Source organism: Ischnura elegans, chromosome 2 (assembly GCF_921293095.1).
Source record: "Ischnura elegans chromosome 2, ioIscEleg1.1, whole genome shotgun sequence".
Taxonomy (NCBI): Eukaryota; Metazoa; Arthropoda; class Insecta; order Odonata; family Coenagrionidae; genus Ischnura; species Ischnura elegans.
Genome location: NC_060247.1, coordinates 78,905,173 through 78,925,965, shown reverse-complemented (window position 1 = coordinate 78,925,965; position 20,793 = coordinate 78,905,173). Strand labels below are relative to the sequence as shown.

The 20,793-nt window shown below is 39.3% G+C and overlaps 1 protein-coding gene across 4 annotated transcripts in view; it reads left to right on the top strand.

The window, feature by feature from the left end:
• The window catches only part of LOC124154020 (mitogen-activated protein kinase-binding protein 1), a 361,316-nt gene that overhangs the window by 55,522 nt on the left and 285,001 nt on the right, over window positions 1-20,793 (top strand). For all 4 annotated transcript variants that reach the window (XM_046527500.1, XM_046527501.1, XM_046527502.1 and 1 more), the window contains exon 2: window positions 6,991-7,024. The gene's annotated coding sequence lies outside the window, so the exon portion shown is untranslated. The remainder of the gene's footprint in view (window positions 1-6,990; window positions 7,025-20,793) is intronic.

The following is a 20,793-nucleotide window of genomic DNA, read 5'->3' as shown; positions in this document are numbered from 1 at the left end:
TCTGTTGCTGAAATCCGTCTCGGAACTTTTTCGTATGTCTACCCCCGATATGGAAGGCCGCGAGCATACCGTTCCGCCAGTCACCGCAAGTTCAGCACTGTGACGATGAATATGCCGTCAGGAATAGCGTGTGAGCATTAATTTTCCCTGCAAAGGATTTCATACTCCCTATCGATCGCGGTAAAGATAATTTGACCTCGCAAAACAGGAATAATTCTTTTTTTTCTCAAAGAGTTTCCGCATAAATTCCAGCGGCTGCGTTGAAGAAATTTCAGGCACTAGAAAACATTAATGTCAGCGGATGTTTGGTATCGGCGGATTAGGTGAGTGAAGGAGTCACAGCGGTGCCCTATGCAATGATTTAATCCTTTATCTGAGATTGTGGATGAAAGACACTTGGTGTGTGGTCGTGGGTAAATGATCGGAAATAATCAGAACAACCTTAGACCAAAAACCAATTGGAGCAAAGTTTCATATGTATGTACTGTTTTACAGTGGCGATTAAATAATTCTTCAAAGTCTTACAGTTAGATTATGTCTTGTATATGCTTATGTAAGAATTGATTTTTTTTATCGGAGGATTATTGCGTTCTTGCTCAAATATTTACAAAAAGGGTGCTTTGTATCTGTATTCACTTCATCCTTGCTCATGTATTTCGTCTTAAGAATCAGTATGCGCAGCCGCTTTTCTTCTATGATAGAATTGTGCCAAAAATGTGCGTATTTAGTGCATATTTTCAGAAATTGTATCTGCGGCTTTCAACTTTTTCTTTTTCTAATTCCGAAATAGTGAATTTTTTCACGAATGCTCTCTCAAAAGTTTTTCTTTTGAAGGAACCCTTATGGACTTTCTCATGAATGGAATATTAGTTAAGAACTACTTCGAACGTATCGTTAATGCCTCATTTGTGTGGTGTTCATATTTCTGGACTGCAATGTTAGGGAAATGCCAAAAATGTGTTGGATGTTTATTACAATGGGAAGCCTTTAGAATAGTGTCTTGTGGTTTTCTTGAGATGATAGCTAGCGAAATAATTTCCCGTATTGAAAATATATTAAAATGCTTTTTTGAGTACGATTTTATATATATCTACGTAAATGTCTATTCTGTACGAATCGTTTTTTTTCAAATCTCTATGAGTTACTCGTTCGGGAAAAATGTTGCTCTCTCATTTAGTGATATCCATAATTTAGTCGATTCTTTTATGATTGATTATTGCGACAGAACTGTTTAGCTGATGTGAGCCAAATATTTTTTTGGGCTGCTCTGGAATTAGTGTGAATAAATTTTGGCGCTATGATATGGAGCCAGTTTGCTGGATTCCAACTAAAGTCAGAGAATGGGGACGGTCTTTCCTGATTGCAGGAGATAACAACTTGAAAAGGGGAACTTCATTTCCCGGGTCACTATCTTTTCAGAGATAAACCCGAGCCTCCCAGGTTACGTCAAGGTCGTGTGTGTTTATGCGTTTTGGAAAATCCAACTGCTATAAAACCTGGCCCGCAGTTTTTATCCTGAGATATTCATTAGACTCCATTTGCCATTATTTTTCTAAACCTTTTCTGCATGATGTGTAAAATTGAGTTTGATTGTGTGGGAGGGATGAAGTCTTCTTTAAATGCGTTGTGTATTCGCGCTTAAATTTGTCATTTATTTTTTAAGAATAATTAAAAACAATTATCCCAATGACCCAAGTATGACTTTGTGATGTGCGATTGCTTAATTTTCATCCTGTTACTATACAGTCTGTGAGAGGTGTGATGCGATTAGAATTTTGGAACCTCAAAGGAATGGGATGGGAAAACGTGTAATGCTTCAGCAGAATCTTCCGAAGGGTACCGTTTTGACCTGAAGATTCCGGAGCCGAATCTGCATCATGTGGAAGGAATGACTTTCAATGGAATATTCTGAATAATGATATTAACATGGGAATTGTATACATCCCGGGCCAATTATCAGTATCACTATTTACCTTTCTTTAGTAGGATATTTTTTCGCATTGCATGTCATCATGTTCTTACCTAATGCTTATGTCTTGCACTGAGACTTGGTTTAATCAGTTAATAATTTAACCCAGTGTATTTACATTTGAGTTTCATTCGCTACCTTTCAGGATTTGGAATCGGTAACCGCCTTCTCCGCGGCTGCATAAGGGATAATCATAGATTGCAATGAGCTCATGGTTTTCCAGTCTAACCGTGTTTCGTCCCGTAACGTACCGTTTGCTAAGAGATGAGAAGAAATGAGTCTGAGGCCATTGGTTTTTATATTCAATTTGACCTAACCCGGAAGCTGTCGCTGCGAAGCGTTTTAATTGGCGTAAACCTCAAAGTAAATGAAATCTTCAAAATCTCCCCTTGATGAATTGTCGTAAACAGGCATAGCTGGAAACCATGATTTTATTCTCATATGCGTTGCCTTCAATATTATTGACACCAAGGTTCTTTCTCATTTTCGGCAAGCGTCTAGCAAGCGTCTGAGTAAATTTCATTGGTATATACTAATTGATATTATCTAAGACTGGAACTGATCCCTTTTTGTAAGTGATGTTACATTCACCCTCGCCGTTGTAAATAGTACATTTGCTCACAAAAATATATGAAAAGAATAAGTATTTGAAAGATATACTTACCGCCGTGGGATGGCCGGGTGGGAAGTCATTGTTTTAACATGATATTATGGTTTAAATTTCGATCCTAGTACTGCATTTATGATGTAGGCAATTTATATTATCGATGAAAGGATTAACAGATCCTTTACTCGTGTTCCGATATAAAACACGTGCCCTTAAACGTTATCGATACAAATGTAGTAATTTTGTCTCGTTCAGCCGATACCACCGTTAAGTGATCAATATTACTCATCGGCCAATCCCCGATTCACCAGTACTATTCTGCGGTTGAAAATGGCGTGTTCCCTGATCGTCTAGAAAATGTGGACTGGTTTGAGTCGCATGAACGCGGTCATTGAAATAATGCCGAATGTATTGATGTGCTACCGAAATTGTTTCCTACCAAACATTTTTCAAAGTATGTTAAATAATGTATAAGTATTAGGGATGGGTCGATTCCACTTTTTTCAATTCCAATTCCGATTCTTTCAAATTGATATCCAATTATCGATTCAAATTCATACCAACAGGTGGGATATTGATTTATCAATAGCAATGGTGTCATTACAATTTAAGAATTGAATGGAATAAAATAATAAAGACAATAAAATGGCCCGAAAAGTATATTTATTGAAAATAGCGAATTAGTGTTATAGTAATATATCCTCAGATTTAATTTGATAGTAAACACTTCTACTGTGGCAGAAAGACATTTTGAACTTAATAATATTCAGTGCACAATGTCTCAGGTGTGTAGTGCCCAATCTTATTGTCTATTTTCAAAATATTTATCGTCCTGGAATTGACAGAATCGGAATTGACTTTAGGCGATCGATTCTGATTACGTGTACGAGAATCGGTTTAATCGAGAATCGACATTTGTAATCGACTCATCCCTAGTTGGCATCCTTACCCCCTGATTTGCTATTATCTCAACTCGCCCGAGGAATAAAGGTTTGCCATGTTTTCATGTGCGTCGTCGGAAGGGAAACTGGTCGAAAGGAGTGGAGTTGGGGGAAGGAAAGAGGATGTCAGTCGCGGTTTTGTCGACATGAACGTGTGAGGGCTCCATTGTGTCGTGACACGAGCGTCACGTTTGTTCCTTCTCGAAGTCGAGACTGGCGCTGGGAAATCGTACGCAATGCTCCGGTGATTGAATAGTTGAATGCCTTCATAGCGCTTTTTTCACGCGTCTACGGTACTACTTACCGACAAAGGTCGGGCGCCAATCGGAAGCGAATAGAGGTAATCGGAGGAAGCGGATGTCTTCGGAGGATACAGAGGCTTCAGAAGCGATTAGTCTGCCTGCAATGTGTCCCAAGATCGTGCTGTTATAATGATGCGCTTGGTTTTCAACGGGCTCTTTAAAATAATTTTGTACGCATATCCTCATGTATATATCCAGAAAAACATTAGAATTAATATTAAATGGAAATACATATTTCCAAGGAATGTTATCTAATGCTCTGGCTAGCAAGACCAACATTTAATTTTCAGAAAACGTTAAAAATTTACCACCATAACAGTCAAAGAACATCGAAAATTCGTGGCCTTCAATTAGATAATGGAAACGGTAGTCGATGACAATCCATAACCATTGATAACTTAAAATTCATCAGTAGTCTTCAACTCCATGGGAGGTCATCTGCCAATTTAGCCATTGAAAGTTAAGGGCGAAATTCGCCCGTGGAGCGAGCCGATGCGAGGTGTTCAGTGAATTTATTCACTGACGGTGCAGCGTGTGAGGGTGGGGGCTTTTCGTGAAGGCAGTGGAGGTGGGGAGGATGGGGGCGTCGAGTGTGCAGTTGGAGTGGGTTGTTTGCGGAGGAGGGGAAGAAGAGGACGATCTTCCCGTGTGTGCAACAGCTTAGCCGCTTCCTCCTTCCCCCCTGACTCTCCAGAGATAAGGTCGTGAGTTTAGTCCCGCCGATACGTGAGCCGCTGCCCTCAGGCTGTCGTCTCAAGTCATTTTTTTCGTGCCTCAAATATATCCCTCCTCCGTGTTTACGTTCGCCGTTGTTTTTATTTATTTTTTGTTGGAGGGGAATGTTTTGAGCGTGCGGCGTCATTTTGACCCGACTCGACGAATCGTCGTCTTGGATTTTAGCGGCCAGCCTCTCCATCTTGTAGTGGTCGTCGTAAAAACTTGAGGTTCCACCCAGTTTTCTGAGGACCTAGCTTTGGTTTTTGCATGGGAGCGAATCCGTTCTTACATCAGTTGCCGTTATGTCGCGTCGTGTTTTATTAACAGAGTGTTTTACGCTCACTGCCAGTGTTGTTCGGCTAAATGGCTATGGCTGATGGCTGCTAGGTATCATCCATTCTCGCGGATGTAGTGAAAAATATTTTATGAATGCATAATCACTTGATTAATACAATTATTGCTTCTGCTCAATTTAGGCACAATTTGAATTTGAAAATATCTGCATATTTAAATTATTATTAATTATTATTTAAATTATTCTATTATTTTATATTATTATTATTTAAATTATTCTCAAATATATTTGCATTTTATGTTCTCACTTGCCGTTATATCCATGTTCCTCAGTTAAGAGTATCTTATATTCCTGTAAATTCTCCTTTATAATTTCTTAAAACGTCTAGCGTATCCAACGTTGTTCAATGATTGGTGCGTGCCGGGGGGACTGCGAAAAGTATGGAATAGTGGTTGTGGGGAACGTGGATGATTACGTTGCTCGTAAGAGTTGATTGTATGATTCCCCGCCTTGTAATTTTTATTAATCTTGCCCAGGAATAACGTTGTTTCGTATCGTAATGATTTCCTAGTTCCATTTTTCCCTATAAGTTAATAGAAACAGAGTCTTGTATTCACAAATTAGCTACTTCATCACCATATAATTAATTTCAACTCGGGTATACAATCTTCCCGTATATAGTTCTCATCCATTGCGCTGCTTTAGTGAGGGAAGCAATTCTCTCCTTGTTTAACTGAGGTGTGTTATCTCTCACGTAATTTGTACACCTATTTTTTCTCCTGAGAATGCCGCCCGTGCTGTGGAAAATCGTGTACGCTGCACTTGTTCCTCTCAGTAGTGTCATTATGTTTCTCATTCACCTAATAAATATTTATGCAGGTGGAATTGAATATAATGGGATTGGAGGAGGTTCGAAGGGGTGATTTCTATAGCGTTTGCTTTCAGTTTTGCGTTCCCATGATTTGATTGTACGAGTAGCTGTGTTCTATTATCCTCCTTCCGGGCATGCATCTGAGACGGTTTTAGGTGTAGAGAGAATGGAGGTGAAACTTAGCGCGAATGAATGGTGCACGCGATTTCCTCCTCCTATTTACATTATATGCTTTGTTTTTTTTAATACTTTCAATCCCTATTAGCGGAAGATGTTTTACCTTCTTTTGACGTTGATTCTAAGACGGGGAACCCTCTGCCGGTGTCGGCGTTTCTTTCCCACCCTATGAATTTATTTGTTTGTTTGCGCTCTGACCAGCATTTTGATTATCCAACTGGGGCAAACCGTTTTGCTGAGTTTTATTACTTAGTTGAACTGAGAGAAATATGATCAGAGATTTCTGGTCAATCTCGATTTCTGATCAATAATCAATAAGGTAGGTATTATAATGAAATATACTGGAGTACAGTGAAACACTACACGTGGTTCAAACAAAGACTTGCGCGCCCGTGGGGTCTCTTCTCGCCCATATGTTTTTTGGGGAAGGCCGCGTAATTTCAGCGGAACCTTGAAAGAGGAGGTAATAACTGGAACGGAAGTCTTCTCTGGGTCAAGGGATGGGTTTGCTTAAAATCTAGATTTGATTTACTTGGTGATAATGTGTTATCCCTTATGCCGGGCAGTTTCTCTTTCTGTTGGACGCATGAACTTAGCATTCCGCGTCTCGTAGATATTCAATTAGCTACCAAATAATACACACCAGAAGTGCCATTTTCAATTAAGTTAGATTTTTAAGGAAAAAACGCATACATTTCTGAATTGTATACATATAATAACATAACCCATGTACAAAAGGGGGTGTGTGAACAATGAAGTGTGACCCTTCTGTTAAACCACTTGATTTTTAGGAGCATGAGTCAATTTAGTTGTTTTGTTTAGTTGAATTTAGAATTCTGTCAATTTATTTGCTTTGTCATTCAATAATATGTGGTAGCTCCTCGCGAAAATGTCACGAGTTTCTGTACATCTGGTTATGGCTTAACAAGAAAATCATGTACGTAATTTGTGCTGTTGTCAATGATTTTATTTTATGATAAGTAGTGGCGAGCCCATGCAGATTGGTGCTAAATATCCGTTCCCGATATCCATGCATCACCAGCAAAATATCCTTGTGCATTTGTATGATACTTGTCGTTTAAAAATTAATTTATTCTCTCTTTATTTACAGGAAGGCGAATTTACCCGCGTGAATGTGAATAAAAGTAAGTAAAGCACTTCATTTTACCTGCGAAAGATTTGAATTTTCTTTCTTGAAATTCCTGTGATTAAAACTTTATAAAAAAAGTTGGCTGAGGCGAAAGTGAAATTACGGGCTTTTAGCTATCAGTATTAATGAGTTCTTACGTTGATAGTGCCCATTTTTCCTTCGAATACCCCAACTGCGCTCTTATTATTTCAGCATTTTGGACGAAGATATTGTGACGGAACGCTCCCGTGAGCCATGCACCGTCGAACTGAGATTATTATCCGAGTTCTTAATTTTTCGTAGGTTCTGGGGCTCGCGGTCAAGATGGGAACTCGCGGCATTAAACACAATGGCACAGCAAGGGGATGAATGACCTCGTACACAGCGAATGACTGTCATACAAAAATTTATTAGAGAAAAATAAACGAACACTTCTGTCCTTAAACGCTAATGAGGGATGGAATAGTGATGCTGAATTGGGCGAGACATCAATGATACACTTGCAGAAATAAAAATGAAGGAAATATGCCATACACAAAAAGAAAGAGAAATCTTATATCTAATAAATGAGGGATGAGATGATTGTTGGGGTAAATGAACAAAAATGGACAAAAATAACACTGTATACTCTCAGAGATTGCTATGACACGGGCACTCGAAATCTTGCTGCACTTCAAAGGCAATTATGAGTAATGTTCGTCGTTCTACTTTCAAATGTTACATGCTCCACGTTCTGTTCAATCAAAAATGAGTCTGACATCAACCAGAAGGGATGACGAGAACGGGAGAATCGTGATACAATTAAAAATGGTCTTCAGACCGAGAAAGAGAGACGTGAGTTTGTGTCAGAAGCCACATGAGTATTAGGATGACACACGTGCACACTGGGGGACTTTCTTCGTACAGGGCGCGTGGGCTGGCTGGAGCGGGGGAGGGATCGGGATTATTTCCCCGTCCCGGGAGAGGGTTTAGAGTACTTAAGTGTCAAAGGCGGCGGGTCCGAATCCTGGCCGCCGGGTCACGATGCGTCGATCGCGGGGAACCACCTCCCGCAAATCCTTGGACGATGTCGTGATGTCCTGACGAAAAAGCAAGGACACTTTTCTCGTGTCTCGCTGTACTCCACGCTTCTCTCTCCGCACGCCCTTCCCCTGGTCGCGTTGCCCGACCTCCGAAAAATGCCGTAGCCCTCGTCTGCCGCAGCCCCGTCTTGTCGCCCCACCTTGGCACTGTCACAGCTGACCTCCGTCTTCTCTAGCGGATCAACTGCCGCTTTCTCAGGAATCGACCCCACATCCCACAATACCGGGCCTTATATACCCATTACAAAACAAAAGACATGCTAAATTCTAGCAGACAACATAGGAAAAAGAAAAGAAGGTCGCTCATCACTCGCTGTTGCCGCGCGCCAATATGAATCGGGGAGAAGAGATGGACGCAGAATGCGCCGTGACGAGGCTTTTCGTCACAATATATAAATTTGTGATTCGTCACTTTATCTTGATAATTACGAATTTATGTTATTGTTTTGATGGCACGTCTAGTGTGGGAATAATATGTGAGTATTAAAGTTAAATTTGTAGGTAAACTGTGGTTTAGCGCCGTCAATGTTTAACCATTTTGTTTGCACGTGAAAGATGGTTAGTAATGTAAGAATGACGGAGGACAAGCCTTGCCGTTGCTTGCTTTAAATGAAATACACAAAATGGACATAGGCATGTAATCCCAGCTACCTGACTTTAAAACCTGATTGAAGTTCCCTCCTCATCTTATTCATGCGCTACGCTGAAAAGTCGCGTAACCTTAAGTCTCTGCCATGGACAGTATTTGACCCCCAAGGGTTTCAGGGTAGGGAAACATAACTGTTTGCACCGTTTCTACTCTAACCTAATGAGTTAGTTATTTGTGTGACGTTTGATAGTGATCCTTTGATTTGGTCATTTAGTTGTATTCTACTTCTTGCGTGGGTTAATTTTGTAGAGGAAAATATTGTTGCTGTGTAGAATTCGCTGTAAAATGTTTTGTAGTGCTGTTAAAATAAATTTTATAAATTCATAAAATGTTGTATATAATTATGGAGCTGTTCAATTATAAATCTTATGCCTTGAAACGAGGCTTTCAAGTGATGTTATTTGCAAATATACGTTCGATTTTTCTAATTTGTCTCCCTTGCATATAGGCATTCTATAATTATTATTTTCAAGTCGAAAATTTTACCTGGAATCAACGATATAAGAAATGGAATCTGCGTGTTGTAATCACAATCGAAAAATGGGACAATAATTTGAACGAAAGTTTTAAATTAGTTGGTAGTTAAATTATTTGCAGAAGTTTTGAGAAGGGTTTTGCAAAATTGCTTAAAAATAACCTAGAGTAATACGTTTTGCTTTTTTGCACTCAAATCTGCATCTCTCAATACCGTGCTGAGTATTTCAGCTAAGTAGTTACTTAGTTTAAATCAGCCTCGCAAGTATGTATTGCATTGATAAGATAAAATTGTCGATAGACTGTAGTAAATTATGACAGTTATTAAATTTTACTTTTAATCTAATGAAAGTCATTGAAGTGTATGTCTGATGGGTATGAAGGTAAACATGAGAGAGTACGTAATTAGAAGCATTCGCGCCTTAGAATTCCACGTGGACGCTCACGATGTGGCCTTCAAAGTCGCGGCTCAATTTTGCGGTAGCGGCTTTCATGTAAATCCTTGAGCAGAGGTGATGAATAAAGTCATCACATAGCTTTTAAGCAAATTTACTTGTTAGCGTAACCTATCCTTTCGAATGTGAATCAATGCTTGCGGTTGGAATTTTCAATGAACGTCAAGTAGAGGATAAATATATTCCAAGGGAATTACGCCTAATTCGACGATTTAGTCATGTCGCTGCTATTTATGTAGCGTAGTTGCATTAGTTTTGAATTCGTTTACTAATGATCTCAGACAGTTCTCGGTTCTGATCACATTGTATCTCTGCCTTTTATGATCTCAAATGGCTCCATGTGGTTGATCGGATGTAAGTTGTGTCTTTTTCGAAAATTTCGGGCTACGGAAACCGGAGTTATCGAATTCTTTCATTCAAGGCCACTTGTTCTACTGACCTTTTTTTAAACTTATTGTCATTGATGAACCAGTCTCAAATCAATAGGCCCCGGATTTATTATTTCCACTTGATGGTTGGCACTATCCGGACTGTCTCATTAAGCCGTTAAGCCCAGGAGTTGCTTATAGTTATAGTTAATCGATTGCATTGGAGTCGTTTACGTGTTTTCTCTTTTTTTTTTTGCTTCCGATTTTGAGGTGAAAAATAAATACGGGATTAGTTCGTAAATTGCGAAGGGAAACATTCTTGGAATTTCGTCTCCAACATATGTTAAAAACAAAGAGAATATATAATTCGTATAATCAATCCCTCAAATAATTTTTTATTTGGTCGTAGAGCCAAATATTAAAGGAAGTACTACACGTTTTTTCTTGTTTGGTGTGAGGAAATTTCATATTTATTTTTAACTCTTAACCAGTGACGTGCAATTCTTGTTACACTACCAGTGACGTGCGGTCTGGGAGACCGCAATAAATAAAAAATTAATAAAATTTTGCAATGCCATTTTTATTGTTTTGTTTAATTTTTCTTTAAATGCTTAACTATTCTAAAACTTATATTAAAAATATTGCATTCCCAATACGAACCAATTTGTTAATAAAAAAAATTATTTGAAGCAGGATCAAAAAACTGATGCCAAAAACACGTAAGTTATGATTATAATATTTATATATCAATTTTTCGCCAGATAAAAATAAGGCCTAAATGTTAAAGTTGGAAGGCTAAGTAGTAGGTAGCCATGAAGTTTATCCCGCTTATTCCTTTTCTTGATCCATTCTGCAGGCGATCAAAATTACAATTTTTCACAAAAGCACACACAGTCTTTTTGCATTGGAAAAAGAAGAAAGAGGTTTTCCGTGTTTTTGTACGGGAAGAAGACCCATATTTTCCCATATATTATTCGCCCACCGACTCATCTTATCGTTCTCCTTATACAACTTTCTTCAAGAGCCTAAATCAGCTTAAACTCGCTGTTGGCTATATACCTTTATCTTCCTTTTTGCCCCTGAACTAGGTCTTGGCTAATTTTCTTTTAACTCCGTTTGAGAGAGTTGAGCACTTGACCCCTCCGGCCGGGCTGTTGTCTTCGAGTTACCCGCTAAATGCTTTAATAAGCTGCGGCGGTAAGTAATTATGCCAAGGATAATTCGGGCACTGCAGTGTAGTTTATGCAAGCGATGACGGGCGGGCGGGAAATTTTTATTTTCGCCGCATATCCCTTCCGCATGTTTGATCCCTGACCCACTTGCGGCGCTTTGACTTGGTACGTAGGCATGTATATTTTACCGAAGGGGCTCAAGACTCACTTCAGGCGCTAGATATTTTTTTTGAGAACGCTTGGAGATGGATATTCCAACGTGCTTTCCCGTGATCAGTGGCCGGAACGATGTGAAATGAAGGGTGGAACTGGAGATTTTTCGACTCGTGAATGGAGAACATTTTTTTCGGGCGGGTAATTACTGGTGGCACTCCAAGAATAATAATTAGGCGAAGGAAGTTGCGCAACGCGGTTTGACAACAGTAATGCAGGTCACGCCGTGATTGTGTTCCGGAAACTGCATGTTATTTTTTGTCTCGAAGAGTTTTAAAATCCAACGGACGTAAAATATGACCAGGTAATATTTATCTGCAAAATGATTGATGGTCTTTTTCTCTGAATTAAATGCGAAACTTGAGGCTATTTTTGACTTTCACAGGATACGGTGATATGCTTTGCCTTGTTCCAGATCTTAAATAACTACTGGTTTTGAGTTCAGCCCTTTATTTAGATGCTTGACGTGTTAATTTTGAGTTTTCGCAATGAATTCAGCTTCGGAGAAATTATGCTTCTGATGCAAGTAGAATCGTACTACGCTCGCCTAGGAAAGGTTTCTAAACTACACGGAACCGTGCAATTTAATATTTTTACGTATTTTATTTCCCTTCCCGGTGATGAGATTTTCTTTTAGCTACACTCTTTGATGTTCTCTTTATTTCCCCTGTGGAGGTGGATAAAAAGAAACAATTGTCTTAGGTGTTCGTTTGGTATCCTAGATTGAATTTTGATGAAGTAGTATATTCAAAATTTATTCTGTTATTGAAAACCTTCATTCCAATAGATTTTTCTTAACAAATGTTTTAGTTTTTCTTTCAAGCCCATTTCAAAAAATATGAAAAAAATTACTAATGGGTATTAATGAATTTTACTGCATCCAATTCAACGTGTACATCTTTGTCATGGATTCCATAATTTCGTGGAGGGAATGTAAAATCTACTGGTTGGTATGGAGTATCGCCAAGAGGGAGCTTAAAATGGCTTACGGGAAACATCTTTCAGTGTTACGAGAAGGACTGCACGGCAACTATAGCCACCGAATGCCTTTAACGCATAACATAGTGATACGAGAAATTTCGCATTTGAGATTCTATTACCTAATACCACTATATTATTAAAATTATTCAAAATCTGTGGAGTGCACCTCGAGAGTGTCCCTATTGAGGCACAATGGACTTAAGAAAATAATAGAATCCTGCAATAAAGTTGATCTGTAATATATGTACAAAGTCGAGCCCTTGGAATTTTCTGGTGCACTCCTGATCTGTTGGATTATATGCGCCGTGGATCTTCACCATAATCGCATGACGGGAATTTAAATCTACTTGACGTGGTACAGCATCGCCAAGGAAGGACCTACTATCCGCTACAATTATTTCGTTTCCTGAGTTCGAAAACTTACATCTCAAAGATCGCTGTCATACTAACCTCAGACTGAGGTATAGTGCACCCCTTTTCCTCTCGGTTGATTGCTAGCAGTTCAGCATGCTCTTATTCAGAAACAAATGCAAAAGGATGCTGATTTATTAACATTTTCGTTATAAATATTATTCATGTATTCATAATGGTAGGCTCGGGAGCAATAAGACGGTACAGACTGCGTGAAACGGAAAATAACGCAGTTTTATATTTGCATCGGCAACTGAAATGCTTATTAACATTATATAACACATAATATCATAGAACCTCGTATGACCTTTTTTATAGTCTTTTGCTGTTATATTTGGAAAGGGAATTTTCAAATCTCAATACTTTGTTTAGCTACATAATTGCAATTGCGATTAATTCGCCCGATATCTAGAAAAATACGCTGAAATTTGAAATTTTCGTTTAAAATTTCGTTTATGTGCTCACAATGAAATTATTGTTGACATTATAAAAGTTTTCTTTCCATCAGAAAAAGAAGAAATTATGATATATGCACTTTATTTAAAAATAGAATTCGAAGTTTGAATACTATTATCTCTCTTTGAGATATTCGTCTTCATACTTGGATGCCGAAACTTTGCAGCGGAAAGTAAACTCGCACACCATAATGTTCAGCCCGGACCACGGGAAAGACTGCGAACTACTCTTTGGCACTGAACAGTAATACCGCTGGCGATCATTGGGGAGCTTAAGGCTATAGAGATTATCACTGGGGAATAATATTATTCAGTATGGAAGGAAAGCTATTTTTATGAAATGTTTTATAATGATAATATTTATTTCTCAATATTAATTACAAACAAAGACATATAAAAAAACGAAGGCATATACAAAATGCAAGGAACTGAAGGCAATCTAGAAGGCGGACCTGTGTTTAGGTTACTATCTTTACATAATAATCTTCCATTCATTGGTTTATAAATAGTGGAAAAAATACTTGTACCTACGGTAACAAAAATAATATATTTGACTTAAAATTTAATTATAATTATCAAATTTGATTTAACAAAGTATTTATTCAATTTTAATTTCTTCATTTGGGCCTCGGTAAGGGTGTCAACACCCTATGAAAATACCTCTTGCTAGGCCTATTTGACACCGGTAATTTGGTTCCATTCCTCACAAAAAAGTCGCAGTAAAATATGATTAGATTCTTTCCCAGCGAATAATGTGGGTAAACTCTTCTCGGGATTCCCACCGGGTTAAATTGTCCACATTAGCCAACGTCTCAAGCTCTGACTTGGGGCTCATCCTCAGGGCTGCAGAGAAGATACATTTTGGATCAGCTACATAATCATAATTTTTAATCAGTTACATCCTCAGAGCAGCCCTTAGAATGAACCCCGGTCAGCCCCGAGCCCCGACCTTGAAACGTTGGCTAATATGGATAATTTAACCCGGTGGCAACCCCGGGAAGAGTTTATCCACAACAGTCTTAGTACTTTATACGCATACAAGTATCTGGCTCTTATTCGTGATTTTTTTTCTCGGACCGCCCCTTGTGAAGGAATATCACCGTGGTTATTCCCCGACGTAATGGCATGACGCACAGGGATCCATGACCCCCATCTCTCCGGCTGCGTCTGGGGAGGCAAGGGGGGATATAGAGTGTGCGGCAAGGGCCCTTCACGGGGATTCTGTCGCACGATGGAACGAGTGGAATGGCTCGTGATCTCGAGGGCACGGCTTTATCCCTCTCGAAAATCCAATCCCTTCCCCGCCCTTTCGCAAAGAGTGTCGCAAGTGGAAAATTGGCGCATTGGCCACACTCGCAAGGGAGTCGAGAGGCTGTGTGCTCTCTTTTTTTTCTGCGAGGAGCGGGGCTCTCGAGTTTCGGAGGCGTGCGTCCTTCGTAGACGGACTAGATCGTGAGAGGAGCATTACCGAGTGGAGCACGCAGCTTTAGAAAATGTTATTCCAGGGTTACATACCCGTATGGTAGAAAAAGTGGGGACTGCGCGGCTTTCTGTACCTTGGTATGGTGTGCAGAGTCGATTTTCGGCGTCTCGTTCCAATAGTTTGTGCTAGGGGTACTGGTGGCGGTGAATGCTTTTGATGTTTACCATCTTGAAGTTTCTTTGCTCACAATATTGCTTTAGGCTCTTCTGTTGGATGTAGTGGTCGGTCCCTCTTAAAGCAATTGCTGGACTATTGAAAGTGACTGAGTGCTCGAGGACATTCGAACTTCGTAAATTCAGGGACTTATCATTCACGATCACAACGAAAGGAGGAAGAAACAATGTGTCCGAGCATTTTCCTTCAGAATCCCCTTATTTTTTGATGCATTCAATCAAACAAATTAATTTTTTGTGGCCTAATCATTGAGTGAGCCGCAATTCCGGATGCCTTAGAATCGTGGACTCGGTTAATCTTGTTTGTGGATTATCAGTTACTGTGCATTTACTTCATTTCTATCGATTTTTATTAAGTTATAATTTTATATTGGACCTTCGTCCATAAATAACGGTGTCCTGGTAGAATTTGTGCATATTTCTTCTTCCGACCACCCTCATATGCCTTTCCAGCACCGCTCCTACGAGTACCACCGATCGTATATTGTAATAAAATTTGCCATTGTCCACTGATGGTGAGAGTCAAATCTTCACGAAAAGTCAGTTTGTTTGAATGCGTTTGTGTAATTATTAACTACACCAACTTATCTAAACCTGGATTATTTTTTCTGTATTTAAATGAGATATTGATCGGTTGTTGGTTAAAATAAAATCTCCATTAAACTGCTTAAAAGCCGAAATCACGTTTGTTATTAATTTCACGGTGCATCAGAGTAGCAAGTGATCAAGTTTATAGGTTGGTTCAAGGGTTATAATTTGAGATTATTCATGTTATTACTTGTCCCAGAGTCCTTAAGCCCACGAGGTTTTTAAAGAATGTTTTGGATTAAGTAAGCGTTGTTTGCTTCGGATGTCTCCTTGAGTGCCTTCGTAATCCGTCGATGCGTTCGGAAGACTCTGGGTGCGTGCTCAGGATCTCCCGCAACCATCCACTCTCTCCGCCAAGGTCGGTGCGAGAGGCTAAGGTAGAGCTCATGAGCCTCGTCCGTCGGCCAGCGGCGCGTGAAATTACGAATTTTGGGGCAGGAGGAAGAGGAAAGGTGCCCTTCCTGTAGTGGTTTCCCTTTCCTCGAGTCTGTGGCTGTGCTCATCCTTACATTCGTCTCCTCACGGATTGGCCTCTCGGCGCGTATTCTTTGAATCCCAGAGTAAATATTTATTCAAGAACGCTCATGGTGTCTGCTCAGTAACCAAAAGACTCAGTCAAAGTTGAAATCTAACCTTATTCTTTAACGGAAAAAGGAAATACAGGGTGGGGCGGAATGGACTCCCTACGGACTCATGGCTAAAGAAATATTCTTGTCTGAGAAAAATCGATACCTCCACTGCACAAACGCTCAACAATCGCCCACAGAATCAATCCGCTCATCTAGTAGCCCTATATGAGCGGATAGCACCCTGTAGTTAGCTAAGGGAAACTTTAAATTAGGTTTTTTTTAGAAGTGATACTTCTCCATTACGGCGAGTGATGAATTTAATGTAAATTATATTGCCTATGAAATAACTAATGCTAATGTTATAGTCAGCCCATCAGGCCCGGCATATAATCTCACATCTTGCCGTATCTGATCCCGATTTATTATCATTCTTGCTGCAAAAGGCGCTAAGTCGCGATTGCCATAAAAATGTTAATCATTCTTGAATATGTTTACTCAGAGCTTTTAGTTTATTCCGTGGTACTAAGTTTTCGCATTTAATATCGATACTATATCAAAGTAAGCAATCATTGTTGTTGGTGAAGTGAAATCCGTGGTCATTTAACTTGAAAGGCATTATTTATGGTCCCACAGGCATTGGTCAATGTCGTCCTAAGCAATGGCTAAGCGATCGTTTGTCGCACACTGTGTCTGACTGTTAATTAGAAGGCCAGGGGAGGCTGTTTCAGCAAAAACTTTTTCGAATGAATAGAATGAATGATATCTCAAGGGAGTAGAAACAATTTTATTCACTCTTGTCAACTCTTTTTGTTTCATGGTCGCCAAATGTTTCGACGAATTTGTGATATTAATGATATTATTTAACCTCTGTTATGATTGGCGCTGTTGAACAGGAATGGATATAGCAAAAGTAAAGTCGAAAACGCACCATTTGATTAGTATGTATATAGTATTAATTTTTAAAAGCATATTTATTTTAGTAGGTATCAATTTTTCATTGTAAATTCCTTAATTTACGAAATATTTTTTACCTCATCTTTGATATGGACATGGGTGAAAATACTTTGAAAAAGTTTTTATACTCAAACTTTCTTGCCTTAATTTTGAAAAAGTCAACACGCACTTTCGCACGCATTTTCCGCACTATTTGTGCATTGCGGGTGACTCCGTAAAAAGTTATCACCGTGGCTAGTCCCGGAATACTTTAATAAGTCCAGAGCGAACACCTCTAGTGTTCAAAGTTCGGGCTTTGCTCTCCGGCTGTGGCGCCATGCGCACGACCTGGACTGCTAGTCGCATCATATGCTCAGCAGTCCATACCACCTTGTCCGGTATAGTCCTCAAATTTCCACAGGGTTGAATGACGCCTCGGTAACTAAACTGGCTAAAGCACTCGGCCGGAAATCGAGGGATCCGGGTTCGAATCCCGGTCAAGGCGAATGATTTTTCCTCTGTGGATTTTTCGCACAACAGTCAACACATTATGATGGCTTTCTGTTTCTTTGAATAAATTTTTGATTCTCTCCTCCGTGTTGCAGACGATTGATCTAGGCTCAATTTCAACTAGCCGAGGAATAACACCAGCAAATACCGAATGTCTTTGATTTTGAGCGTCTAATTTTCTCTTATTTTTAAAAATGTTTAGGGCTGAATTTTTGACTCTAACTTTTTACTTTCATTAAAATCAATTTCACTCAAATCATTCCGTCTTAATTATTGATGTTTTGGTTATTTAGAGCTCGCTGGTGGTCTGTCGTGGTAGAATTAATTCCTCTAGGTTAATTTATCAAACGTAATACGTACTTGTGAGTTGTTTCTGTCGGGCTTATGGCTATCGATTTCTAATCAGTCTTTTAAATCATCCTTGAACTAACCCTTAAGTTCCCTTTGTCCTTTGCTATGGCCACTGGTGTTAAGTGAATCTTCATTTGTCACTGGCAGGGCCTAATTTATCACCTGCTGCTGTCTTAAACAGATTTTTACTCACTTCCCTCTTAATCGAGTACCCAAATCCAGGGAAACACGAGGAAAATAAATTGAACTCCTAACATTCGTCTTTCTTAAACTAAGAGTACAATTTTGCTTTATGCTTTAGTTAAATTGAAATATTCCTTATTCAAGTATTGGTACAAATGTCTATTTTTATGCGCAATACGTTAACGTAATTTTGCCGAAAAGTATTCAATTTTATTTGTGATATATTTTGTTACCTTATATTGGATCCATTTGCGCTTATTGTCGGAAAAGTCATAAATTAAGACTACCATGGATAGGAAATAGTATCCTGCCGATTTCCTCTCATGGTTGAATAACTTCGTTTTAGTGTCGCCATCAAGTACGTTTGGCCAATGGGATTTCTCTGGGGCGCCTGCGAAATACCTTGCATGCTCCGTTAAGTTTGCTGGCGTTTTATGGTGTCCATTCTCCAATCCGCAGCGTTACTATCTCTTCCGCATATAGTCGTTCATTAAATTTTAGTATCGGGAGTCTAGTATCATAAATTGGGATTGGCATTTGTATTCATTCAGTGCCCGTATGCGAGTATTGGCTGGTGTGGTACGTGGGTTATGAGTTCTTATCCTGGGTGTCGCGATACGAATACTATAGCGGGCCGCGGCGGTGAAGAATGCTTTCCTGATACCGTGTTCTTGCATTGATGGATGGTATATTAGGAGTGCATTTTTCAATGCAATAACTTGAAATAATAGTTTGTAACAAAATCATTCAACGAATGTAATTATTTTTTTATTATTGTGTTCAAAATGATTTATTTTGGATACGTCGAGACCCGAGAGAGAAAAATATTTGGCAAATTTGTGTTTGCTATTTATTCAATATCTGCAATAAGTGCTTTTTCATATTAGGTTGGCTTTTTATTTTGTGTGCGGTCTTTATTTTATTCCTGTAATTCTTGAGCCGTATGTAATAACCAGTAAAAAGCTGCCCAATCGTTGCCTAGCATTCAACTAAGTATTTGTCTTGTGTTGGCCGTTGAATTCAAATATAAAGGATTGGTTTTCTCTAAGATAAATAATGGTCATTATTTGATGTTAGTAAAAAAACTTTTCTCTCTCCGATGGATGTGACTTGTAGAGATGCATAAAAAAGAACCGAGGTGCGACAACGAACTGCTCACCGAAATGAACCGGGTTGAAAATGAACATTTGTATGAAACTCCCTGTTCACAGTTGATTTCTGCACTGAACTTGGGCCAGTGTGTAAGCTCTGCAAGAAGTATTTCTAACTGCAGCTAAATCACTAGCTTAATTTAGCAAGTTCGTTTTGGTTACATCAAATGGCGGTTACGATGCAGACTATCCAAGGCAGCCAAAGCGGCGTCTTCCACCTCCGAACCTTTTCCCTTCGTTCTCTCTCGAACATAGACCTTTCATCCTGGAAATATATGAAAGATTGATGTTCGAGATCATATCTATCTGAAAGATCTATGCTCTCGAACCTCTCGTAACTGTAACTGTTTCCGATTAAGAGTGTATAATCTTTTTCGGAGGCCTTTAATTTTATGTGGTTAGTTTTTTTCCCTGGAGCGTTGATTGTGTATTTAAACCCACAGCAGCGGACACAATCGTAGTCGGCGAAGCGGAAATATCCGTTCAACACATTTGATCGTAAATCGACTGGAGAGAATCTTTTGAGCCGAGCGTGATGTGTAGGATGATGCCTGTTACGGGCTACCATCTTTCTCGGTACTTTCCCTGGTTCCCAAGATTTCTTCTTCTGGAAGAAAAAATAAAAGGAAGTTGATTGTACTAACGACCGTGGGTAGCGATCACGCATCATTTTGGATTTACATTACTTTCAGTGGCTCTGCTCGCACGAAGGAACTTACATTCTGCTGTTGATCTGGACCGGTGGCCCATCCGAGATGTTTCGCAACACCCGGAGCTCGTTATGCTCGCAAATTTTCGCCCGTGACCGGAGACCGGAACGGAGGAGGATTGTTTGAGTCTTTCGGGGAACGCGTTTCGCTTTTGTTCAGCTTTCTGTCTCTCAGTTGGCGGTTTACATACGGGAAAAATTAGTGGGAAACTTGTTTGGAAAATCGAGCTTTTCCGAACGGTGAAAAAGAAATCATTCTAGAACGTTTGGGGGAAAGCGTTCGAAAATATTTAAAATACGAATCGCTTGCTTTTGACGAGCATTTTTTTCCATTTTGTGCTCCTTATTTTTCCAGCGTTATATCAATAAAGGCTATGGGACAGAAAATTACATGATATATTGTATGACGCATCGTCCATTCAAACATTCATTTATTCATTCATACCTCTCGGCTCCCACTCGACCACTCTTTTTTGGTGATGGATTGTATGATTTTTAAAGGGCTTTCGGTAATTGTGTTTGGATGGAATAAAGTCATGTTATTATTAAAAAAAATATTACCACGTTCTATTCTACTCGCTCTCTTTGTTTGTGTGTTTGTCCTTCCCGGCAAAATCTTGCAACTTGACCATTTCCTGATTTACTAGAGCGCTGACATTTCCAGTGTAGCTCAAATATGAAGGGCAATGCAATTTTCTTACAATATTACCGCGATCGGAACAGGTTCTCGAGTAATACCCTGAAATCAAAATTAAATATGGTGATAAGTTACAAAAGAGGCGACCAAAATGCATTGAAGGAGGTTCAGTTATTTTAGGTGTAATGAAGTCTCTTCCGAACTTTGGCATAATAATATCCGCCGCAGCTCAGTTGTT